General features: G+C 37.9%; 1 protein-coding gene across 1 annotated transcript in view; it reads left to right on the top strand.

Moving 5' to 3' along the window:
• Positions 1–27777, top strand: part of Glg1 (golgi glycoprotein 1) — a 120937-nt gene that overhangs the window by 4767 nt on the left and 88393 nt on the right. The gene's annotated exons all lie outside the window — the stretch shown is intronic.

Raw genomic sequence — 27777 nt, 5'->3', positions numbered from 1 at the left:
ACAAAACAAAAAAAGAAAAACAAAAAAAAAACAACAACAACTGGGCACATTTGAAGAGAAATGAATGGAATATGTTTTCTGGGATTTTCTTTTTTGGGGGGAGGGTACTGGGTATTGAACCCAGGGCCACTTAACCACTGAGCTACATCCCCAGCCCTTTTTATTTTTTATTTTGAGACAGGGTCTCAGTAAGTCGCTTAGGACCTTGCTAGCTAAGTTGCTGAGGCTAGCTTTGAATTTGGTATCCTCCTGCCTCAGCCTCCCAAGTCAAAAAGGGCTTGCTGAATACTAGTTCTACCACTTCAATGAGCCTATTTTTAATCTAAATTAATAATACTGTCCAGCCTGGGATGGTGGTACACACCTGTAATCCCAGCCACTTGGGAGGCTGAGGCAGAAGAATCACAAGTTCAAGGCCATCTTAGGCAAATAGGTGAGACTCTATCTCAAAATAAAAAAGGGCTGGGGATGTAGCAGAGTAGTAGAGCACCTGGGGTTCAATCTTAAGGAAGGAAGGGAGACAGACTACTACCAACCTCACAGTACTAAGAGTATTAAATGGGATAATAGAGATCATATAGTGCACTATCTCATGTATATATACATAGTGTAGTGAAAGGTTAAAAACATCTGAGTAGTAGTAGGGATTGAACTCAAGGATTCCCTCATGCTAAGCAACACTCTACCACTGAAGTACATACCCAGCTCTTTTTTAGATTTTTTTTTTTTTTTGACAGAGTCTTTCTAAGTTGCCTAGGCTATCTGTGAATTTGTGATTGTCCTGCCTTAGCTTCCAGAGTAACTGGAATTATACAGGTATCATCATCATCATCATCATCATCATCATCATTATTTTTTGCAATAGTAGGAATCCAACCAGGGCCTGGCACACTTGGCAAGCTCTCTACTGCTGAACTACATCCCTTTATTACTTTTTTAAGAAAAAATAAATTTAATTATTCTAATTTGTTATACATGACAGCAGAATACATTTCAATTCGTGGTACACATTTTCCCTTCCTACCCCTCCCTCCCCTTTGCCCTATCCAAAGTTCCTCCATTCCTCCCATGCTTCCCCTCTCACCTCCATTATCGATCAGCATCCACAAATGAGTAATATTCCATTGTGCATATATGCTACAGTTTCTTTATCCATTCATCTACTGAAGTGTATCTAGGTTGGTTCCACAGTTTAGCTATTGTGAATTGTGCTGCTATAAACATTGATGTGTCTGTGTCACTTAGTATTCTGTTTTTAAGTTCTTTGGGTATAAACTGAGGAGTAGGATAGCTGGGTCAAATGGTGGTTCCATCCCAGGTTTCCCAAGGAATCTCCATACTGTTTTCCAGATTGGCTGCATCAATTTGCAGTCCCACCAGCAATGTAGGAGTGTACTTTTTTCCCCAATCCTTGCCAACGCTTTGTGTTCTTAATAGCTACCATTCTGATGGAGTGAGATGAAATCTTAGAGTAGTTTTCATTTGCATTTCTCTAATTGCTAGAGATATTGAACATTTTTTCATATATTTGTTCATCGATTGCATATCATCTTCTGAGAAGTGTCTATACAGTTCCTTAGTGTCTATTCAGTTCCTTAGCCCATTTATTGATGGGGTTATTTGTTTTTTTTGGTTAAGTTTTTTGAGTTTATTATTACTTTTTTTACTTTGTTTTGCTTTGGTACGGGGATTGAACCCAGGGGTACTTTACCACTGAGCTACATTCCCAGTCCTTTTTGTTTTTTATTTTGAGATACTGTTTTGCTGAGTTGCTGAGGGTCTTATTAGATTGCTGAGGCTGACCTGCATCCAATTTGTGATCCTTGTCTCTGGGATTATAGGTATGCACCACTGTGCCTTGTTTATTATTATTTTTTAAATGAAGAAACTGAGGTTAAGTACCTTGCCTCAAACAAGTCAATCCAACTGTAAGATAGTTCTCTCATCTCTAACCCCATGGCATTTATAATCTCGGATTGTCCTATCCGTAGTAGGGGTCAACAGGCATTTGTAGCTATTGAGCAGCGGAAACATGGCTAGTTTGAATTGAGATGTGCTATAAGATACACTTCTGGGGCTGGGGTTGTGGTTCAGCGGTAGAGTGCTTGCCTAGCACATGTGAGGCCCTGGGTTCGATCCTCAGCACCACATAAAAATAAATAAATAAAAATATTGTGTCCAACTAAAAAATATATATATATTTAAAAAAAGTGTAAGATACCTTCATTTAGAAGACAGTGCAAAAGAATGAAAATAACACCAACTTTTATATTGATTACATGTTTAAATGGTAATTTAGATATTTTGGATATGTTGAAATACTTTTTTCCCCCCAATACTGGGTACTGAACCCAAGGGTACTTTACTACTAATCTGTATCCAGTCCTTTTTTATTTTTTATTTTAAGAGACGGTCTTGCTAAATTGTTGGTGCTATCCCTGACTTTCCATTCTCCTACTTCAGCCTCCACAGTAGCTGGGATTACAAGCATATGCCTCCAGGCTCAGCTAAAAGTCATTATTAAAATGAATTTTGCTTTTTAAAAAATGTGACCACTAGAAAACAAAGTTACATATATTGCTTGCAGTCTGCTTCTATTGAACAAAACTGTCTTGACGAAAATGATACCTTTCTAAAAACCATAATGTAAATTGTAAAGTAATAAGTACTATCTGGAAGGATAAATTAAATCTATGTGCATATATAGGGAACACAATTGAGAGGATTAGAAAAAGAATGTGCCCAGTTTTTCATTCTTCTTAAGTCTGTGTTTCATATAACAAAATTCTTAACTTAGTCACTTTTAAATGCCTCTTAATTTTGTTAATGGATGGATCACACATTCAGCATGCCTAATCTATGAACTGTAAGGAGTGATTTAACTTCTTCAACTTGAGAGGAAAGGTACTCTGATAAAACTGGAAGTCAATAAGTGATTCCTTTGACTTCCTTTGGTTGAGTTAGATAAATTTGAAACTTAAGGAAGAATCTCAAGTGATGGCCCTCAGAACAGTGCCAGTACTCTCTTATCTGCATTAAAATAGAGTGTGGAGAAACAAGAAGTGTGGACTGGAATCTAAAAACAATGAATGAAAAGAACCAAGCATCTGTTTTCATTCAGCTTTAATAATTTTACTGAGTTAGATGAATGTGTGGTATTTACAGTACCTGTAAATTCTCCCACTGAAGGTTTAAATAGCACTTGTAACTCTTTATCAGGATAATCAGTGAAAATGGGGGCTGACCTAAATTCTTGGAACTATACACTTGTAAAATGGAACGGACTTTTAAGGTTGGGGTTGTAGCTCAGTGGTAGAGCGCTTGCCTAGCGTGAGGCACTGGGTTCAATCCTCAGCACCATATAAAAATAAAAATAAATAAATAAAGATATTGTGTCTACCCACAACTAAAAAAAAATATTAAAAAGAAAATAGAACAAGGGTTGGGGTTGTGACTCAGTGTAGAGCGCTTGCCTAGCATGTATGAGGCACTGGGTTCGATTCTCAGCACTACATACAAATAAATAAAATAAAGGTCCATCAACAACTAAAAAATATTAAAAGAGAATAGACTCTTAAAATATTTTTGTGGCGCTGGGGATGTGGCTCAAGCGGCAGCGCGCTCGCCTGGCATGCGTGCGGCCTGGGTTCGATCCTTAGCACCACATACAAACAAAGATGTTGTGTCCACTGAAAACTAAAAAATAAATATTAAAAAAATTCTCTCTCTTTAAAAAAAATATTTTTGTGTTCCTGATAAAAAAATAATAAATGTAATTTGTATTTAAAATTGTAAGCAAGATAAACAGTGAAGTGAAACGATACATGAGAAAAATTAAGAGGAGAATATGGATATAAATTCTTTTTTCATTTAAAAAAATTTTTATTCTAATTTGTCATATATGACAGAGTGCATTACAATTCATATTACACATGTATAGCACAATTTTTCATATCTCTGGTTGTATACAAAGTATATTCACACCATTTGTGAACATGTACTTAGGGTAATAATATCCATCTCATTCCACCATCTTTTTTACCCCCATCCCAAATTCTTTTTCATCTTTTGAACTTATTTTTCTTTCTCTCTCTCTCTCTCTTTTTTTTTTTTTTAAACTCTTACTGAGGATTAAAGCAGGGGTACTTTACCACTGGGCTACATCCCTAACCCTTTTAATTTTTTATTTCGAGACAGGGTCTCACTAAATTGCCCAAGATGGCCTTGAATTTAAGAGCCTCCTGCCTCAGCCTCTTAAATATCTGAGGTTGTAGGCATGTACTGCCATGCCTGGCTCCCCCCACCCACCTCCCTTTGTGCTGGGGATTAGTTCCAGGGCCTTGCACATGTTAGGCAAGCACTTACTACTGAGCTTATCCCCCCACCCTGTTTGTCTTCTTTTAAAATTTTTTCTCATTTCTGTCAAATGCTATAATATAAATTCTAAGTCAATTAAAATACAAGTAGAAAAAATGAAATCAGAAGAAATTGGGTTTAAAGAATGTACTTATCTAGGAAGGTTTCATTTGTAATTTAGGTTTCAACTAAAAAATAATACCTAAGTGTTGCTCAGGGGTAGATCACTTGCCTGTTGTGTGCAAGGCCCTGGGTTCAATCTCCAGCACCAAAAAAACAAAACAGTTAGCCTGCAGAAATGGGATTGTGGCTCAGTGGCAGAGCGCTTGCCTCACATGTATGAGGCCCTGGGTTTGATCCTCAGCATCACATAAAAATAAATAAATAAAATAAAGGTATTGTGTCCATCTACAACTTAAAAAAAAAAAAAAAGTCAGCCTGCAGATCACTTAACAGAGTTCTTATGTTGGCTAGATCAGCCTTGTACTGTGGAAAACAACATGAAGTGGACAATTATTTTAAGGATGCAGAAGAGGATGTAATGGAAAGTTTTAATAATGAACAAAATCTGCCACATGTTAATTAGTGTAATCTATTGAGTATACATCATTATATATGAAGTAAAAATAAACAGAAGAGCCAATCAATGTGGCCACGCCTGTAATTCCAGCGGCTCCAGAGACTGAGACAGGAGGATTGTGAGTTCAAAGCCAGCCTCAGTAACAGCGAGGCACTAAGCAACTCAGTGAGACTCTAAATAAAATGCAAAATAGGGCTGGGGATGTGGTTCAGTGGTGAGTGCCCGAGTTCAATCCCAAATACCGACAGATAGATAGATAGATAGGTAGATGGTGGATGGATGGATGGATGGATGGATGGATGGATGGATGATAAGGTCCTATAGTCATATGGAGTTTGTGATAAGAGGAAAGGCAGTATAGTAAGTGGGCATTGGAGCTGTATATAGCTATATAGCTATAGAGTCCTGAATTCAAATCTTAGCTCACTTACCTTCCAGTGACCTTGGACAGATTAATCTTTTAAGCCTTCAATTTTCTTATCTGTAAATGGCCTTTCCATTCCCTTTCCTCTTTGTTGCTACAGATGAAATTGTTTCAGAACAATTGTCCAATTGTTCACTGTCTTAGGAGAAAAGTGAAATAAATGTAATGTTCCATACATTTTTTATAATTCTTCCAAAGCTCCTGCATGAAAACTGTGGGGTAAGGTCAAGAACATTGTGTAGTCTTTTAAATATATACATGTTGAAGTTATGAATTCAAGCAGGTAAATACTCTGGGTAAAGAATAGCCCCAGCCATCACACTTGTGAGGCACTAGGTTCAATCCTCAGCACCACATAAAAATAAGTGAGTAAAAATATTGTGTTCATTGACAACTAAAATAAAATTAAAAAAAAAAAAAAAGAATTTCCATTCTGCCAAACATTCTTTAGTTCTTTTGGCTCAAAGTATGTCTAAATTTGGAATATATTGCCTATCAATGGAAAACTCCATTCTTACATGTAAGATGGAAAAAAAAATGGTTCTTTTTATTTAAAAAATTAAAGTTTTTGTCTTTTGGAGATTCTATTACTTAAAACACATCCTCTGTAAAATGGAATGACTAAAAACAGCTGTGCTATCAGCTGGGAAATAAAAGGCATTGATTGTATTGTTTTAAAACCTGTGTAAAATCAGATAAATACAAAAATTACTGAAGTTTTCGGAGACGGCTTTTCAGAGGGAAAGTAGTATGTAAGGACTTTTGTTCTTTTATTGCTAAGGTTGGAAATTTTCTCTAGCCTATGAAATAGCCTGTAATATTGGAGTATAAATATTAACTTAGTCACACATGAAGGACAGTGCAAAATATTTTCAATATGTCAACCTTTCAGAGGTAATTAGGCAACATAGGTAGTTTTGAAATAACTGAAATTCTGTAATTTCACACTAAGACTAATAGATTTATTACAACCTATTTATTTAAGTATAGATAAAAGCTTTTAGTATGTCTGGCAGTTGTTTTTTAATCATTATAAGAAGTTTCAAGAATTTATACTATTTTATATTTTGCTTTCAATTTGAAAGTATATTTGAAATAGAGCCAGGCATGGTGGCTCATGCCTGTAATCCCAACAACTCAGGAGGCTGAGGCAGGAGGATCATGAATTCAAAACCAGGCTCAGCAATTTAGCAAGACCCTAAGCAACTTAGTGAGACCCTGTCTCAAAATTAAAAAAAAAAAAAAAAAAAAAGTACTGGGGATGTGACTTAGTGGTTAAGTGCCTCTGGGTTTAATCTCTGGCAATAATATTATATTTAGAGACAGGATAGGATTGAACCCAGGGGTGCTTAACCACTGAAACACATCCCTAGCCCTTTTTTTAATATTATATTTAGAGACAGGGTCTCGCTGAGTTGCTAAGTGCCTTGTTAAATTGCTGATGCTGGCTTTGAACTTGTGATCCTCCTGCCTCAGCCTCCCAAGCTGCTGGGATTACAGGCATGCACCACTCTGCCTGGCTACACATTTTATATATATTTAATTTTTTAAAAAAATTAAAGTCTGTTTTCTAATGCCCAACTTTGAGAAAGCTACTTTTAGCATGAGAGTTGTATAGGTATAATTTTGTGTCAAAACGGTTAACTTGGGCTGGGGTTGTGGCTCAGTGGTAGAGCGCTTGCCTTGCATGTGTGAGGCGCTGGGTTCGATTCTCAGCACCACATATCAGCACCACATATCAATAAATAAAATAAAGATCCATCAACAACTAAAAAATACATTAAAAAAATAAAAATTAAAAAAAGGTCAACTTGTTTTATAACTCTGAGCTAAACCCTTTTGCCAACATACAGGATAAAATGTTTCTGTTTAGTTTATTATCATTTAGGGCAAGATTAACTTCCATAACCCCCAAATATCTATGACTTAACACAAGAAGTTATAGGAGATTGTCCACCACCTGGTGATCCAGAGACCCTGATTCTCCCATTTTGCGATTCTGTTCATTTCCTAGGACTTTGGAGTCTTCTGCTTTCAAGCAGGAAAGGGAGTCAAGAAGCACTGCTCCTTTTTTTTTAAGCCCTTGTCATTGCCCCCCTCGCCCCATCAAGGTGGAATTCACATACTCTTCACCTATTTAACCGCTTGTTCTTAAAAGCTGAGGTGATTAGTTGTTCTGTTCTTACCACACTTCATTAGAACTCTTTTTTTTTTTAATTTTTTAATATTTATTTTTTAGTTTTTCGGCAGACACAACATCTTTGTTTGTATGTGGTGCTGAGGATCGAACCCGGGCCGCATGCATGCCAGGCGAGCGCGCTACCACTTGAACCATATCCCCAGCCCCTCATTAGAACTCTTCACATGGCACATATGATATACTTCAAGTGAGAACTCTAACAAGCTCTATCAGTTTTCTTGGACAAGTTAGATCAAGTTCATGTGTCCCTCTTTGATTTGTCATATCAAGATATTTTTACTCTAGCATGCACAAGGCCCCCTGGGTTCACCCTGTAGCTGGGGGCTGGGGAGATAGCTCATTGGTATAGCACTTGCCTAACATGCATGAAGCCCTACATTGGATCCCCAGAACTGCAAAAACAAAAACAAAACAATCCCCAACCTGTGGGAGGAAAAAAACCCAAACATGCTGGGGATGACTCAGTGATAGAGTGCTTGCCTGAGATGTGCACGGCCCTGGACTTTGATCCCCAGCACCTCAAAAAGAGAAGAAACAATTCTTCTCTTGTTTTCCTTCTGGTTTTTTTTTTTTTTTGGGGGGGGGTGGGTACTGGAGATTGAACTCAGGGGCTCTTAACCACTGAGCCATGTCCCCAGCCCTTTGGTTCTGCAAAATTGCTTAGAACCTAACTAAATTGTTAAGGCTGGCCTCCAACTTGCAGTCCTCCTGCCTCAGCTTCCCAAATAGCTGGGATTACTGGTGTGTACCACTGTCCCAAACTGGAAGAAAGAATTTTGGCTCTTTTATTTAAGATTTGGGGCAGTTTATTAGAAAGTATTTAAAAATTTATTTTAGATAATTTGTAAGAACTATTCCTATGTTAAGGTAAAACTTAACTATAGAGATTTTTTACTTATTATTATTTTGGGGTACCCAGGGTGTTTAACCACTGAATCACATCCCCAACCCTTTTGTATTTTTTAATTTTTGAGCTGGGGTCTTACTAAGTTGCTTAGTTGGTGAGGCTGGCTTTGAACTCGCAATCCTCCTGCCTTACCCTCCCCAGTTGTGGGATTACAGGTGTGCTCCTCCAGGCCCAGCTATAACTACAAAGACTTCTTGCTGGGATGTGCCTTTGCCATTTGACTTGGTTTCTAGGCCTTGGCCTGTACATTTGCTTTAAACTTATATCCAGGATGGTTTTTCAGTACCATTGTAAGACAGGCTCCATATTCATTTCACTACGTCATTCTTATACCCTTTCTCCATAGTTTTAATTTTGGGCAGATTGCCTAATGCTTCTGGATTTAATGTAACACTGGAGATAAAAACAGAACATTTAGAGTCCTTACTAATTCCTTTTTTTTTCCCCCTTCAGTACTGGTGATTAAACATAGGGGTACTCTACTTTACCACTGAACTATGTTCCCTGAGCTTTTTTTATTTTGAGACAGAGTCTCACTAAGTTGCTGAGGCTGGCTTTGAACATGGATTCTCCTGCTTCAGCCTCACAAATCACTGGAATTATAAGCATGCACCACTCATTGTACTGGACCCTCTTTTACCTTTTTTGGGGGGTGGGTTGGCAGAATACCAGGGATTGAATCAGGGGCAACCTACCAATGAGCCATATCCCCAGCCTGATTTTTGTATTTCATTTAGAGACAGGGTCTCATTGAGTTGATTAGTGCCGTGCTTTTGCTAAGGCTGGCTTTGAATTCTTTTTTTTTTTCTTTTTGCGGGGGGGGGGGGTGCTGAGGATTGAACCCAAGGCCTTGTGCATGCGAGGCAAGCACTCTACCAACTGAGCTATATCCCCAGCCCCTGCCTTTGAACTCTTGATCCTCTGCCTCAGCCTCTGAGCCACTGGAATTACAGGGGTACACCATTGTGCCCAGCCCTTGTTCAGGTTTTTTGAGGTAAGGGCTCTTATTTGTCCAGGCCTGTCAGTGATCTTCCCACCTCAGTCTCTGGAATAGCTGGGACCTCATCCAGCTCAATTGGCCTTTTTAGTTTAGATGTTTTTTTTTTTTTCCTTTTCTTTTTTGGTTCCAGAATCTGAACCTAGGACCCTTAACCATTGAGCCATATCCCCAGCCCTTTTTATTTTTTTATTTTGAAACAAGGTCTCACCCAATTGCTTAGGGCATTGCCAAGTTTCTGAGGTTGGCTTTGAGCTTGTGATCCTCCTGCCTCAGCCTCCCAAGTCACTGGGATTACAGGTGTGCACCACCATGCCTGGCTTGCTGAGATTATTGTACTTGGCAAGTTGAATCCTTTAGTGAAAAGCCTGTAGTAGCTTAGATTTGTTTTTTGAGGAAAGTAGGAAGCATCTAAAGACTTTTTTTGGTTAGGAAAATGTCATAATAAAATAGTTAAAGAAATTACTTTGCAAATATGTATTGAAGAAAACCTGAAGGCGATAATCGAGTGAGTCACTGATAAAACCTGAAAGTGTAAAGACTGGGGCTGTAGCAGACTAGAAGCAGTAGAGATGCATGCAGGACTGATTTGGACTCATTTCTAGAAATGGTTTAGAATGCTTTTGCTTATTGGTTTGGTGGATTTTGGATAAATATTATTTGTTCACTGCCAGAAACTTAATGGTTGGTGCTAGGAAGGTGGTGATTATCTTACCCCTGACCTCTGCTCCCAAAAGCCATGGGAGCATGCCAGCAAGTGGAGGAGGTGACCATTAAAGAATCGCAAAATAAATGGAAAATCATAGCTAGGATAAGTGCCAAGAAAGACAGGTACATGGACATTTGGCTAATGGGAGTGCCAGGAAATGTTTTCCTGAGAAAATGATGCTTGAGCTGAAGAAACAGAATTTCACCAAGTGAAGAAAAAGAAGTCAAAGCTTAACTGTTAGTCTACTTCCAAAAATATATAATTCTTAGCTTGTGTTGAGTTTTGAATGACAGCCAGGCATTTCAAACAACTTCCAGTAAGAGGATATAAATTTGGAACCAAATCTTGAATTGAATCTAAATTTTACAGTCATTCAGTTTAAAAGGGCTATGGTTGGAGTTATGTAAATGGTAGAGCCCTCTTAAAGAATGTATAAATAAAAAGTATGATTCCAAAGACTAAACCCTGGGGAATGCTCACAATTAAGGGTTGGAAAGAGCCTTGTTGAGGGAATTGCAGGGAACAGAAGGAGTGGTTGAGAGTTACAAGAAGCTTTACAATCGTTCAGTTGTGGAAGCCAAGAAAAGGGAAATTTTTGTTGTGGGAGTCAAGGAGAGGGAAATTTAAAAGTAGGTAGTAGTAATCACTAGAATAAACAGAATGACACACTTGAGGTTAATGACTAAGAAAAGAGCATGGTTCTTTGGAAAAACAGTTTTTTTTTTTTTTTTTAAGAACCCAGGTATTGACTGTTTGAGACTATATTAGCCTATTTGAGAAGTTTGATAGTGAAAAGAAGGTGAGAAGAGAATATCCAAAGGGAGAACATATGGTTAACTAAAGTTCTTTCAAGATTAAGCACATTGGGGAGGACTGTAGCTCAGTGGTATGGTATATGCTTAGCATGTTTCAATCTCTCGTACCAAAAAACAAAATAAAATAAATCTATTTCAGTTGAAAGGCAAAGAGAAAGGAACCAGTAAGAGACTGGCAGTGTTGCCGAAGAAGAGGGTAAATATAAATGTTCATCAAGAAGGGTACGGGGAGGGGTTCACATCAACTTTATGTCAGAAAATTTTTTAAAAAAGAATTTAGGGGCCTGGGGTTGTAGCTCAGTGGTTGAGCGCTTGCCTCGCATGTTTGAGGCACTAGATTCAATCCTCAGCACCACATTAAAAAAATAATAATAATAATAAATAAATAAAAAACAAAGATATCGTGTCCATCTACAATTAAAAAATATTTTTTAAAAATAAAAGAATTTAAAGGCTGTAGCCTCCCTGCCACACACACATACTGAGAATTGAACCTAGCATGAATTGAGCTACACCCGAAGCCCCCCCCCCCCCTTTTTTTTTTAATTTTGAGACATCTGCTTGCTAAGTTGCTCAGGCTGGCCTCAAACTTGGCAATCCTTCTGCTTCAGCCTCCCAAGTCACTGGGATTACAGGTGTGCACCACCATGCCTGGCCCCTTTTAATTTTGTCTTGAGACAGGATCTCCCTGAATTACTGAGGTTAGCTTTGAACTCTCAGTCCTCCTGCCTCAGTCTACTGAGGCAGTGGGATTTTAAGCTTGTGTCACTGCACCTGACTTATTTTATTTTCTGAGACAGAGTCTTCCTAATTTTGCCCAGGCTGGTCCTTGCCCATAAAGTCCTGCTGTCTTGGCTTCTCTAAATAGATGGGACAGTAGGTTCATGCCACTGTGGTTATATTTTACATTTATTTTAAAGATGATTTGTGATTCTTAAGGACTTTCTTTGAAGAACTGTTGCTTTCTTCATACCCAGTCTTTGGATCACCCATTTTCTTAGTAGGCAAGAAAGGCCTCACTGGAATAGGTTTTTGTGCCTTTTAAGCACATATTTTAAATTTTGTTCTTTGATTTATCATCTTTCATACCTGATAAATAGCCTTTAGGATTTAGACCTCTATAGGGTTTTTTTTTTTTTTTGTACCAAGAATTGAACCCAGGGGCGTTTAACTACTGGGCCACATCCCCAGCCCTTTTTTTTTTTTTTTTTTTTTAATTTAGAGACAAATTACTTGCTAAATTACTTAGTTCCTCACTAAGTTTCTGAGGCTGGCTTTAATCTTCCTGCCTCAGCCTTCCAAGCCAAGAACTCTGTTTTCAAAAATGGTGTGTAACATGGGATTCACCTATCCTAGAAAAGTTACTCTAACGGTCATGAAATGAAGAACTTTTGTGTCTTAATACACTTATGCATTTAACTTCTCAAATGCTGGTGTGTTATTGGTACTCAACATTCTTGGTGCAACCTTGAACTTTCTTGTCAAGGATCCCAGCCCATTTATCTAGACAAATGATTAAGAGCTGGCTCTTAAATGCAGAACTTCATGGACACATTTACTTGTTTTCATCTAGTTAAAGGTTTCAGTATTGCTTTGTAAAACCATGGGCTCTTGGAGAAAAACATTGTTTTAAAAGTTTTTTTCTTAAATCTTATTTTAACAGAATGATTCAAGGTCTGGGCAAATTGGGTTTCGGGTTTATTTATTTGTTTGTTTTAACAGTACTTGGGTTTGAATTAGAGGCTCATGCATGGTAGACAGGTGCTCTACTACTGAGCTGTATCCCCACCACTTTTTTTTGGTGGGGGGGGGCGCTACTTGGGAGTGAGCTCAGGGACACTTGACAACTGAGACATATCCCCAGCCCTATTTTGTTTTTTAATTTCATTTTGAGACAGGGTCTCACTAAGTTATTCAGGCTGGTCTCAGACTTGTGATCCTCCTGCCTCCGCCTGCTGAATCCCTAAGATTACGGGGTACACCACTGCACCTGGCTGTATTTTGGGGTATTAAACACAAAACAAAACCAGTATCACTAAACCAGACTTATTTTGTGTGTACCGAAGCACAGCAGAATAGAATGGGAATGTGTCTTCAAAAACACTCCTATATTCATACCAATACCATATGTCCTGGCAGGCAAGTGGATTTACTCTTCCCCTCCTTTTTTACTCAAGTAATTCATGTACATAGTTTTTAAGTCAGAGGGTTGCCAGATTTATAGGAAAAACTGTGATCTTCCTTAGTTCTCCTCACTTACAATTCTTTTTAGTTTTCCATTCTTGTAAATGCTTGATTTTTTGAATAGAAAACTTATATTGCTCTCTTTTTATTTTATTTTTCTCTCGATTTTTTGATAGTAGACATTATCTATTTCTTTCCAGTTTTGGTGTTGGAGATGGAAACTAGGGCCTTTTGCATGTGCTCTACCCAGCCTATCTACTGATTTTTTTACATTTTACATTAAGTCCTCATAAAACACACTCAACAGTATGTTGAACTTAGTAGAACAAGAAATCTTACAAAGCTAAAAAATAAAATGGGCTGTGCTGCATTACTGTGTTCAGACAAGTCAGTGTCTGTAAAATATGGCATTAATTGGCTGAGTTCTAAAAGTAGGTTTTACCTACTTTAATGAGATCAATTTTGCTCTGTTTCTTTATTGTCTTAGTCTCATTCATCAATCATGAGTCATTAACATGCTCACATAGTCAACAGTTGTATTTTTTTTTTTTTTAAGAGATCAAATTCACTCTTAGGTCTTATTAAAAAATAAAAGCAAACCAAAAAAATACCTTCAAACAACCCAGAGTTTTGTCTCCTCCTCCTCCAACAACAACAACAACAATAAAAGGAGGAACAAATCTAAGTCATTGCTGTTTCATTGTTTTAGTATGAAGTCAGAATACTTAAGGCAAAGCATATATTCACTCTTCCTCTTTTATAATTTTCATTATTGTATTTGGGATTCTTGTTACAAATTATAGTCCTTTAACCTTGTTTCTTTTGCTTTTCTGGGCCCCATAATCAGGGCTTGTTTTAAACTTGTAGAGTTGTTTCTAGAATCTTACTTCTTGGCAATTTCCTACCAAATCAATTATCCAAATAGATATAACTTAAGAACTTGTGAGTCTGGTATATAACTTTGAAAAAGTTTTCTGTGTCAGAACATCTAAGGTTTATATGCCCATCGTGATAGGATTCTTCTAAATGGACGTTAGTTTTTCAGTTTCTTTCAGTAACTCCTGATAATTCCTTTTATACAAGATTCAGCAATACTTTTATTTTACCTTTTGTAAGCATGTATTATTAGGGCAATATTAATATAAAAGCTGTTGCCTTAGCTGAGGTTTTTCACTAGTGCAGTCAAATTTCTCTCTTTTTTAATATTTTTTTTTAGTTGTAAGTGGACACAATAATTTTATTTTATTTATTTATTATGTGGTGCTGAGGATCGAACCCAGTGCCTCATGTGTATGAGGCAAGTGCTCTACCACTAAGCCATAATCCCGAATTTCTCTTTTTTGATAGTTGTCATAGCCTGGATAGATGGCTGGTTAGATTGCTGTTGGCAAAGGTGAATAGTATGATCCTTTGAGGGTTTTTTTTTTTTTTTTTTGCTTTCTTTTTGGTGTGTATGTATGTATTTATCTTGAAGTGTAGATTTGTGGATGGGATACTATGTATAAAGTATGATAGAGAGCCAGGTGTAGTGGTGTACACCTGTAATTCCAGCAACCCAGGAGGCTGGGCCACTGCATCTCATTCTCAGTGTCTATATTTAAAATGAGAATTGGTTAGAATTCACATACAAGGGAAGTAGTTTCCTCCAAGAAGTAAAATTAAAATAATTCTTCAGCTACTCAATTTAGGATCTTAATTATGAATAAAGAGAGCCTAGTCGAAGATTATATTTCAAATGAAAAGAATAATTATTTTTCTTCAGTAAGCTTCATTTTTTTTTGGCCTAGCAGTTCATGTGAAAGAAGTATTATTATTATTATTATTAAAACCAGGGATTATTATTATTATTATTATTATTATTGAAACCAGGCATGCTCTATCTCTGAGTTACATCCCTAGCCATATTTTTTTTGGTACTAGTGTTTGAACTCTTTGGTACTCGACCAGTGAGTCACATCCCTAGCCCTATATTGTATTTTATTTAGAGACAGGGTCTCACTGAATTGCTTAGCACCTTGTCGTTGCTGAGGCTGGCTTTGAACTCTGGATCCTCCTGTCTCAGCCTCCCTAGTGGCTGGTGTTACAGGCATGCACCACTGTGCCTGGCTCATCCCCAGCCCCTTTTATTTTAAGATAGTTTTACTGAGTTGTCCAGGCTGACCTTGAACTTGTGATTCTTCTTGGCCTTCCAATGTTAAATCATTATTAAGTTTCTTTCTTTCTTTTTTTTTTTAAGATTCTAGAATAGACCTTATTTTGTGAAACACACTTTTATGCTCATTTTTGTCTTAGCTAGAGGTTGATAAACTATAGTTTATGGGCCAAATCTGGCCCACAACAACTTTTTTGTGTGGTTTTGGAGGCAAGTGTTAAAAGAAGTTGCCACAGAGATCCCAGAGATTGTATGTGGTCCGCAAAGCCTGATATAATTACTGTTGTTTGCCCCTTTACAGAAAAAGTTTACTGATTCTTGTCTTAGAGTATCATATATTGTACATGCAGTCTTTTTAAATGGGCTAATCCATCTAAATTTGTGTCACTTTCAGTTAAGAAAATATTTTACTATATTCTCTGTACGTATATTACATTTTTATAGGACTTCACAGTTTTTATAGTTGGTGTGAACATTTATTAACTGAGACCAAGTGTGCATGTTGGGTGTGGTGGTGCATGCCTGTAATCCCAGCAATTCTGGAGGCTGAGGCAGGAGGATTACAAATTCAAAGTCAGTCTCAGCAACTTAACAAGGCCCTAAGTGACTTGGTGAGACCCTGTTTCAAAATAAAACATAAGATGTATTCGGGATGTGGCTCAATGGTTAAGCTCCCTGGCTTTAATCCCCAGTACCAAAAAAAAAAAAAGGTATATGCATGATATCGTGGACTGTAATGAAACTATTTTGGATTTTTCGAGTGTATATGTGTGCATGTGGGTGTGTGCATGCATGTATATGCACTTATTTCCTTGTTCATTTTTTATTTTTTAATTTTTATTTAATTTTTTTTTTTTTAGTTGTAGATGGAAACAGTACCTTTGTTTTATTTATTTATTTTTATGTGGTGCTAAGGATTGAACTCAGTGCCTCAGATGTGCCAGGCAAGCACTCTACCACTGAGCTATAGCCTCAGCCCCTGCTTCCTTGTTCTTATTTTTGTGCTTGCTATTTTTTTTTAATTTTTATTTTTTAATTTTTAATTTTTTTTTGGTAAATGGGCACAGTACCTTTATTTTGTTTATTTATTTTTGAGTGTTGCTGAGGATTGAACCCAGTGCCTCCTATGTGCGAGGCAAGTGCTCTGTTGCTGAGCCATAACCCTAGCCCACTGTGCTTGGCACTTTCTTTATACATTTCTTGTACATTTTCTTGATAGGGCTTTAGTATAGTATCGGTAAATTTGAATATTGTCATTCCTCTATAGTCAACATATTCTCATTGCTCTTTGTGTATTGCATAGGGCGAGAGTTACATCTTTGAGTTTGTAATTTGATGTTAAAAGTGAGTCAAGGAGGGCTTGGTATATAGTTCAGTTGGTAGAGTGCTTTCCTTGCATGTACAAGGACCTGGGTTCAATCCCCAGCACTACAAAAAAGAAAGAAAGAGAGAGAGAGAGAGAGAGAGAGAGAGAAAAGTCATATGGTTGGGTTGGCTGAAAGTTTGTTTTGTTGTAGATTTCTTTTTTGGGAGAGGGGCGGTACCCCAGATGGAATTCAGGGCCACTTAACCACTGAGTCACATCCCCACCCCTATTTTGTATTTTATTTAGGGACAGGGTCTCACTAAGTTGCTTAGGCCCTCACCATTGCTGAGGCTGGCTTTGAACTTGTGATCCTCCTGCCTCAGCCTTCTGAGTGGCTGGGATTACAGGCCTGTGCCACTGTGCCTGGCCTTTTTATTTTTCAGTACTGGGTCCCACTATGTTGTCTAGGCTGGCCTTGAACTTCTGGGCTCAGGTGATCCTCCTGTCTCAGTCTTCTGAGTAGTTGGAACTACAGGTATTTCCTTCTGCGTCTGACTTGATTGAGTTTTTAATATTGGTAGATGGCTTGCAGCAGAAATTTCCTGGTTGGGCTAGGGATGTAGCTCAGTGGCAGAGCCCTTGCCTATCATGTGCAAGGCCCTGGGTTTGGTCCCTGGCACTGGAAAAAAAAAAATCTCCTGATTGCGTAATTATAATGCTTTGCCATTTATCATATTTTATTGATTCTTAAACATTTTTTATCTTTTACCCTAACAGCTTTGAAATCAGAATGCACTTAAATTTTAAGATCTAATAAGGTTCTTTCCCCCTACCAGTACCTAAATAATGGAGCATCTTAAATTCAATAAAATATGGTTCATTTGAGCTGGGATTATGGCTGAATGGTAGAGTGCTTGCCTAGTATGTGTGAGGCACTGGGTTTGATTCTCAGTGCCACATATAAATAAAATAATAAATAAAGGTCACGTACTACGTCGGCCTCCCACACCTAGGGGCTGGGGTTATGGTTCAGTGGTAGAATGATCATCTCGCACATGCAAGGTCCTGGGTTCGATCCTTAGCACCACATAAAAATAAATAAATAAAATAAAGTTATTGTGTCCAAGTACAACTACAAAAAATATTAAAAATATTGCAGGCAAATTAAACCACAATATGTGGAAGTATAAACAGGCATTACATTTTTACTCCTTTAAGATACTTTTTTGCTTTGGTATCTGGTTCATGCTTACTGAGCCACATTCCCAGCTAAATTGCTAAGGCTGGCTTCAAATTTACAATCTTCCTATCTCGGCCTCTTGAGTTGCTAGGATTACAGGTATGTGCCACTATGCCTGGCAAGATATTATTATTTTATTCTTTGTTTTTGGTAGTACTAGGTTTTGAAAACAGGACCCTCTGCATTCTAGGCAAACACTCTACCGCTGAGGTACATCCCCAGCCCCTACGCAATTCTTAAAAGGTAGTTTTGCTGAATTCATTTATTATTGTTTTCTTTTCCTTCTTCTGACCTACTTCCTCAACATCATCTCTTTCTGAGTCTAAGGATAAAGGAACACGAGTGCTTTTTCCTACTGTTTACTCTCAATACAGTCATTGTACATTTCTGACATCAGATGTGTGTGGGCTTTTCCCACCAGCACCAATTCTGCAGATGATTCTTCAGTGGACACCGGCTGGGTATTCTCTAATCTAGTTCAATTCTGATAGTATACCCAGAGAGAGTTAGATCCCACAGGTTAAGGGCTCAGTTCCACAGGACTGACCTTCCTATTCAGATGCCAGTTACAGACACAGATTTTGACCTGTACTTCTGATCACCTGGCTGAAATCAGGGCTCCCACAGTCTCTTCCTTTGGTTTGACTGATTTGCTAGGTAGCTTACAGAACTTAGAAAACACTTAGCCCTTATAAAGGGTATTACAAAGAATATAGATGTGGTATTCTATGCCTATGAGTCTAAAGACTTGTGAGGCTGAGGAAGGAAGATAGCAGGTTCAAAGCTAGCCTCAACAACTCAGTTAGATCCTGTCTTAGAATAAAAAGGACTGGTTGTAAAGCTCAGTTGTAAAGCTCCCCTGGGTTCAATCCCCAGTACCAAAATATAAAATAAGAAACAAGCCAGGTGCGGTGGCACATGCCTATATCTCTATCGGCTTGGGAGGCTGAGGCAGGAGGATCATGAGTTCAAAGCCAATCTCAGCAACTTTGTGAGGCCCTAAGCAATTTATCGAGACCCTGTCTCAAAACACAAGGGCTGGGGTTGTAATTCAGTGGTAGAGCACTTGCTTAGCATGTGTGAGGCCCTGGGTTCTATCCTTAGCACCACATAAAGATAAGTAAATAAAATAAAGATGACAACAACTACAATCACCGGTACAAAGTAAAATTTTTATATAAACCTTACTTTGAAGCCCATAATTTAAATTTATTTGAGGGTTTATGTTTTTCCCCCCCTTACAATGAGCTATTTTTCTAAACTCCCTTACATCTTTGTGGCAAAATAATGATTATTTTACATTCTTCTGTCTAATGCCTAGAGATAAGATGTGAGAAACTTCTGTCTAATTATTTTGTTTCCTAAAGATTTTTTTCCTTCCGGGGGCTGGAGATATAGCTCAGTTGGTAGAGTGCTTGCCTCACATATACAAGGCTCTGGGTTCAATCCCCAGCACCAAAAAAAAAAAAAAAAAAAAAAAAAAAAAATTCCCCTTCAATTAAAATCACATCTTTTTTTTTTTTAACCTAATTATCTCATGTTTACATACTGCTGTGGCTGAGGAAATGACAACTTTTTCTTCATACTCAGCAAGTGGCTTTGCTTGCTACTCCCCTTTAACCATGTTGTTTATTATGTGCTCTGGACTATCTAAGGTAGCAGGTAAGGTAATTGGGTATTTTAGGAAGATCAAATATTTTGGTAAGCTGCTGCTAAGATTCTTGGGTCTTGAGGTTAGCTGTCTCAAATGTGTCTTGAACATCCAAATGTTTTAGAGCTAGGTAGCAGAAAATATAACCAGAAGGTTAATCAAATTGGCATGATGGTAAATTCATGCTTAACAGCTGGTATGTAGTGCTTTTGTATCCATTCATATTGAAACTTAAAATTAACAAAGGCAAAAGAAGAAATAAATGTAGTTGTGCCATAAGGGATGAAATTTTTGCCTTTTATGGGATTTGACAACTGTTAGTGTGCCTTTTTAACATGCTCATACATAGTACTTTGGTTTATTATGCATTAACATCAACAGTGATTTTTTTTAAAATTTTTATTTATTTTTATTGTTTAATTTTCGGCGGACACAACATCTTTGTGTGTATGTGGTGCTGAGGATCGAACCCGGGCCGCACGCATACCAGGCGAGCGCGCTACCGCTTGAGCCACATCCCCAGCCCAACAATGATGTTTACATTTTGTATAATGAGTTACATCTAGGGTCATAAAATGACAGAAATAATCATTATAAAGTTAAACTGGAATTATTCCAAGCATTGAATAGTTCAGAACACTTAGAATTGCAAAACTGAGTGTGTTAATGTTTACCAGGTTATAGACACTTAACCATATTTTTGCACCAATAATTGATTGTGCTCTTCATCACAAAAGCTTGAATATTTTCTACTTGTCTTTTTGTTTTTAAACAACTTTATTTATTCATTTTTTATGTGGTGCTTAGGATCGAACCCAGTGCCTCACTTGTGCTAGGCAATCACTCTACCACTGAGCCACAGCCCAACCCAAACTTGTCTTTTTTTTTTTTTTTTTGGTAGTTGTTGGTGGACACAATGCCTTTATTTTATTTGTTTGTTTGTTTTTATTTTTAAGTGGTGCTGAGAATCGAACCTAGTGCCTCACACATGCTAGGCAAGCATTCTACCACTGAGCTACAGCCCCACCCCTAAACTTGTCTTTTTTTGGTAGTTGTTTTATAAGACACTTTTGTTTGTTTTTTCTCTTTAGTCTAGCTACCTTATAGTAGTTTTTTGTTTTGTTTTGTGTTTTGGTACTGGGGTTGAACCCAAGGGACTCTATCACTGAATTACATCCCCAGGCCTTTTATTTATTTGTTTTGCAATTTTTTGTTTTTAGTTGTTGATAGACCTTTATTTATTTACATGCAGTGCTGAGAATTGAACTCAGTGCTTCACACATGTCAGGCCGGTATGCTACCACTCAGCCCCAGCCCCAGGCCTTTTATTTTTGAGAGAAGATTTTGCTAAGTTGCTAAGTCTGACCTCAAACTTGGAATCCTGCCGCAGCCTGCCAAGTTGCTGGGATTACAGGCGAGCTCCACTGCTCCTGGAACCTTGTAGTAGCACCTACTACAAACCAACAACCACAGAACTATTTTTTTAAAAAATTGTTTTAAGACATTGATGGACCTTTATTTTATTCATTTATTTATATGCTGTACTGAGAATCAAACCTAGTGCCTCACACATGCTAGGCAAGTGCTCTACCACTGAGCCATGACCCCAACCACAACCACAGAACTATTTTTGGTAGATTTGATTTCACAAACCTAAGTCTGAGGAAACATATAATATAACAATTTTTTTCCAGGGCTGCTTGCATGTCATCAGCTTCTGGACCTTCCAAAGAGGCAGAGTAGTTTTTCAATACTACTCTTTGATTCATTCTTCTGTGACACTCTCATGGAAATCCCCTTTAGGATTTGAACATGTTATAGCTGCAACAGAGATCTGTAAAGATAATTTATTTATCACTGAGATGTAAACTTAGTCTTTGCTATCTACCTATTTAAAAAAGGGAGAATTTAGTAACTCTTCTAGGCTTTCTTTTCTTTTCTTTTTTTTTTTTTAATATTTATCTTTTAGTTTTCGGCGGACACAACATCTTTGTATGTGGTGCTGAGGATCGAACCCGGGCCGCACGCATGCCAGGCGAGCGCGCTACCGCTTGAGCCACATGCCCAGCCCCTCTTCTAGGCTTTCTTGAAAATGTAATTTAGAGGATGAAGAGATCCCAATGAGATTTGATCGAAGCAGGATTGAAAATGTGTCATGTTACTTTTGGAATATACTGCACAGAGGTCACTAAATGCTTTAAGATTAAATAGGCCCTTTTGCCAGAGTTTAGAATAATTATCTTTAATGTTCTAAAAATATATATGTTCCTTTTTTCCATATTCTCCCTTTTTTTAAGTATTTTTTTTAGTTGTAGATGGACACAATACCTTTATTTTTATATGGTGCTGAGGATCAAACCCAGTGCTTCACTCGTGCCAGGCAAGCAAGTGCTCTATCGCTGAGCCACAACCCCCAGCCACCACCCCCCTTGAATCTGACTGGATAACACATTGCATTTAGCATACAATCTGTATAGTACCCTAGGGTTTTTTTTTTTTAGAAGAGAAGACCTATATTGTCATTACAATTTTAAATAAATGTGGGTTAGATTAAAAAACAAAATTATTCTCATGTTCAGCTTTATAAGAGTGAGATTTAATATATGCATGTTGTTCCTCTGTCAGTTAGGAGTTCTGTGGTTCTCTGTAGTAACAGGAAGTCCCATCCAAATTAACTTAATCTGGGAAGAGAATTTGCCTCATAGCCATAAAGATAAGGGGTAACATTGGCATCAGGCTTGGCCAGATCCTAGGACTCCAGTTTCTCACTTACCATCTACTTCTGGTCTGCCTTCCTTCACAGCCTCCATGTCATGTCAGGTGGCCAGAGTAGCTTTTATTCCTTTTGCTCTATCTATGCCAGCATTGTTTGAAAACATTGTAATGTTTGTCATTGTCTGAGTCCCTGAACCAGGAAGGAAAGTTATACGAATAGTGTTTATTTAGACTCATTTTCTCTACCATCTCAGATGTAAGGCTCTACCAGAAGCACTTGGACTAAGAGTAAAAAGGGGTGAATTCCCCAAAGAAAGCCATTATGCTGATTAGGAGGTACATAACAAACGTTCACCATATGTAGTTGTGTGTTAGAACAGGAAGAGTGGTATCCTTGGAAGACTTTTTTCTGAGGTGATCCAAATCAGAAACAGTCATAGATTCTAGGAAATTCTAATGTTTAATATTCACTTCTTTCATTAGCAAAAATAGCTTCTCATTTCATCCCCCCCCCCCCTTTTGTTTTGTCTTGTTTGTTAGTACTGAGGATTGAATCCAAGGGCACTTATCATTGAGCTACATTCCCAGCCCTTTTTTTATTTTTTATTTTGAGATAGAGTCTTGCTAAGTTGCCCAGGCTGGGCAGTTAAACTTGTGATCCTCCTGCTTCAGCCTCCCTGGGATCATAGGTGGGTACCATGGCACCAAGTTTCATTTCAGATTCTAATAAGTGGGCATTTCAAATTCCACTTGTTCACAATATTATGATTGAACTATTGTGTCCCCCCCGCCCCCAAGAAAACAAGACATAAGAAACACAACATCTCCATTTGGTCCTACTTTTTTTTTTTTTTTCCTTTCTGAAAGGTAGACCAAAAGGTCAGTGTTCATATTTCATGCCTAAATTGTAAATCCCAGCTGTGAGTCAGTTCTTAGCAATAACCTTGAGAGCTTTATAATAATGAAGTTTTGATATTTTGAGGTTTTTTTTTTTTTTTTAAATGCTGAAAATTGAACCCAGAATCTCTCTACCACTGAGCCACACTCCAGCCCTTTTTATTTTCTTTTGAGACAGGAAGGATCTCCCTAAGTTGCCAGGGCTGATCTGGAACTTGTGATCGATCCTCTTGCCTCGGCCTCCTGAGTTTCTGGGATTACAAGTGTGCATCACCATGCCCAGCTCTGGTGTTTTGCTGGTTTAGACTGTTTTCTACCTTTATATAATTATATATCTCTATTAAAAATAATTTTTATTCTTTCTACTGAGAAAAATATTATTAACTTTCACAAAAACAAAGAAATGTAAGTAGCATTTGGGGATTTCCTGCTTTATTTGGTCCACAAAAAAGTGTGTGCCTCTCACTCCCCCCCACAACTTACTTTTCCTTATTTCATATGTAAACAGTTGAAAAGGCTATACCACACAGTATCCCCTACTTATAGGCCAGAAGACAAAATCAGATCCCGATAGTGTGGGATATATAATTTTAGTCAAGATTTTCTACAGAAAATTCAGAAACACCAGATTTTAAGAGACCATTGGCCAGGTGCAGTAGCTCACACCTATAATCCCAGAGACACTGAGGCAGTAGGATTGTGAGTTCAAAGCCAGCCTCAACAACTTAGAGAGTTCCTGAGCAACTCAGCAAGACCCTGTCTCTAAATAAAACATAAGAAAAGGCTGGGGATATGGCTCGTTGGTTAAATGCCCCTGGGTTCAATCCCTGGTACCAAAAGCAAAACAAAAAACCCATGAAGTGGTCTGAAAGACTTCTTTAGATTCTTTTTCTGGATAGAAGCATTTCCTTTTTCTTACCTTCCTATGTATACTTTTGCAACATCTTAAACATTTTCTTATATTTACCTTCTTCCCATTGTTATATATACTATGCATTTCATTCACATCTTAGGGAAATGTTAGATTTATAGTAACTGACATTTAAATGTTTCTGTTCAGTTTTTGTAGGATTTTTTTTTTTCATAGCATGGAGAGTAAACTGGTGGAAATAATTTTTGATGTATCTATAAGTATTTTGCAATTTCTACATTCTAGGTGTGTTTCTAGGGTTGGGAATACTCTATAACTCTTCTAAAATCATACTCTTAAAACTCTAAGAACATTTTATTGTATTACTATATGATGTGAAAGGCAAATTGAGGCAGAACAAGACATGGAGGGAGGCAAGAAGCTTGTGCAGAACTTACATCATTTAGAAAATGAGAGCTGTATGAATTACAGTAATCACAGAAGAAAATAAGATTGACTAAGTATGAATACCAAAAAATAGATGAGTATGGAGAGCTTATAAAGGGATTGTAATATGGAACATATACGGAAAAAGAATTCAAAGACAAACCAAAATAAATACATGTTCAATAATTAGATGGGGGAGGAGAGACAAATCTTCTATACAGAAGACTCAAACATTGGACCTCTAGGAGGTAGAGCTTCATGTCCTATGTCCCCCTTAAGTATGGGCTGAACTTAGTGATTTTTTTCTGAAGAATAGAGTGGAAAGGAGGAGAGGAAATTTTTTAGTGTTGGAACCTGGCGTGCATCACCTCAGTTTGAGATTGCACCATCAGTGAGGTAGTGTTTATAGCATGTATACCCCTGATGTGATGTACTGAGAATGGCACTTTGCCTCTGTGATCTTCCTCCCAAAGCCTGTAATCTGGAGAAAAAATATTACACAAACCAATTTAGGGACATTCTACAAAATACTTCATCACACTTCCTCAAAACTTTTAAGATCATCGGGAACAAGAAGGATAAGAAGACACGGTGACTAAATCCTGAATGGGGTCCTGAAACATAAACATTAGACAGCACTAGATAATATTACCTTTAAAAAAAAAATGTTACACAAAAAACTCTGAATAAAATACCTTCTGTTTTACCTAGTATGTTAGGGTTCTTGAACTAATAGGACATATGTAGATGTCAATATGTAGATAGATAGAGGTTTATTATTAGGAATTGTCTTATGCTGTTATGGAAGCCAGTAGTCCCAAGATCTGCAGTCACCAAGCTGGAGACCAGGAGAGCCTGGAGTATGGTTCTAGTCCAAATGTAGGCAGGCTCAAAACCAGGCATAGTCAGTAGTGTTCCAAAATTGAAGATAGGGAAAAACCTGACCTCAAGGTCTAGTTCAAAGCAGTTAGGCAGGAGGAAATTCTATCTTAATGGAGACAGGGTTGGGGGAATAAGCCTTTTTGCTCAGGCCTTCAACTGTTTGCATGGAACCCATTCACAGTGAGGCAGGGCAGTGCTTTACTTTATTATCAATTCCAATGTTAATCTCATCCAGAAACACCATTATAGATACCCAGAGCAATGTTTGGCCAAATGACTGTGTACCCTGTGGCCCCGTCAAGTTAGCATGCAAAATTAATCATCTAAAGTGTAGTAAAATACTTAGCAAAACCTGAATAAAGTGTGTGTCATTGTCATTTCTTTAGTCGTGGCAAATTATATGACATAACAATGTTGTTTACAGTAGGGAAAACTGGCAGAGCGTGGCCTATAATCTGTATCCTAGCTATGCAGGAAGATTTCAAGTTCAAGGCCAGCCATAGCAATTTAGCAAGACCCTCAGCAATTTATTGAGACACTATCTCAAAATAAAAACGGATGGGGATGCTGGGATGTAGCTCAATAGTAAAATGCTTGCCTAGCATGTGTGAGGCCCTGGGTTCAATCCCTAGCATCACACACACCACACACACCAAAAAAAGGCTGTGGATGTAGTATAGTGGTAAGCACCAATGGGTTCAATCCCTAGTACCAAAACAAACCAACGAAAGAGAGAAAACTGAAAAGTATATAGGAACTTTCTGTGCTGTCTTTACAATTTTATGTAAATATAAATGAAGTTATTCTCAAATAAAAGGTTTATCTTAAAAAATAATGAAATTCAGAATAAAAAATAATTCTGTTTTAGGCATATTTTGGGTGATGGTAATGTTCAAGATGAGTACATTAAGAACTGAAAAAAAAGGAGGCTGGAGTTGTGGCTCAGTGGTAGAGCACTCGCCTAGCATGCATGAGGCACTGGATTCCATCCTCAGCACCACATAAAAATAAATAAATAAAAATAAAGGCATTGTGGTCACCTACTTTAAAAAAAAACAAAGAACTGAAAAGAGAACTGGGGCTATGGCTCAGTGTTATAGCATTTATCTAGCACAATGTGGGCCTTGGGTTTGATCAGTAGCACTGAAAAACCAACAAAAAACAACAAAAAAGAAACTGAAAGGTGGGGGCAATGGCACATGCCTGTATTCCCAGTGGCACAGGAGGATCTTCAAATTCAGAGCCAATCTCAGCAATATAGCAAGACCCCGCCTCAAAAATTAAAACTACAAAGGGCTGGGGATGTGTCTCTGTGGTTAAGTGGCCCTGAGTTCAACCCCCATTATAAAAAAAAAAAAGAAAAGAAAAAGAGAAAGATACTGAAAAGAGTAGTTCACCTCTATAATCCCAGGTACTCAGAGATTCGGGCAGGAGGATTGCAAGTTCAAGATCAGCCTGGACAATTTGGTGAGACACTATCTCAAAAAAAAAAAAAAAAAAAAAAAGAGAGAGAGAGAGAGAAAGAAAGAAACAAAACAAAAAAGGGCTAGAGTTGTAGCTCAGTGGTAAAGTGCCCCTGGGTTCAATCCCCAGTACCTCACTCACCCTCCAAATAAACCTAAAAAAATGCATGTTAGAGTTCAGGGCTGAAGATGAAAATGAAGTCATTATCAGTAGAGATGCTATACTCTATGGGAAGATGTGATCTCTGTGGGCAGGAGTGATGAAGGAAAACGGAGGCAGTTAACTAAGCTCTAGGCATGACTGGAATTAGAAGGGCAAAGGAGATACTGACATGAGTAACTGGACAGTTCACTATCCAAAATTAGGAGAGGGGAGTTAAAAAAGAGAGATGGGAGTGGTGGTGCATGCCTCTCAGCAGCTGGGGAGGCTAAAACAGGAAGATTGGGAGTTCAAAACCATCTTCATAAACTTAAGGAGGCCCTAAGCAACTCAGCAAGACCTTGTAAAATATTAAAAAGTGCTGGAATGTGACTCAGTGGTAAAATACCCCTGGGTTCAATCCCTGGTACAAAGAAAAAAGAGAGAAAGAGGGAAAAGCCGGGCACGGTGGCACATGCCTATAATCCCAGTGGCTTGGGACAGGAAGATCGAGAGTTCAAAGCCAGCCTCAGCAACAGAAAGGCACTAAGAGACCTGTCTCTAAATAAAATACAAAACTGGGTCTAGGGATGTGGGTGGCTCCATGGCTGAGTGCTCTGGGTTCAATCCCTGGTACCCACCCCCCAAATTTATTTAACCAGCTTTTGTATGGATTTTTTAGTATACAGATTATACAAAAATAACGTTAGTAGTCTCTAAAAGGAGTAAGAGCGCAGATGAAAAAGTCTAATTGGATATAGACTATTTCTATTTTGTAGAAACACTATCGGGCTGGGGTTGTGGCTCGGTTGTAGAGCGCTTGCCTCATATGATCCTCAGCACCACATAAAAATAAATAAAAT

This window comes from Marmota monax, unplaced genomic scaffold, assembly GCF_021218885.2.
Source record: "Marmota monax isolate L192 unplaced genomic scaffold, Marmota_monax_Labrador192_F-V1.1 WCK01_AAM20220418_F8-fsc00024, whole genome shotgun sequence".
NCBI lineage: Eukaryota > Metazoa > Chordata > Mammalia > Rodentia > Sciuridae > Marmota > Marmota monax.
This window is presented reverse-complemented; position numbering and strand designations above follow the sequence as displayed.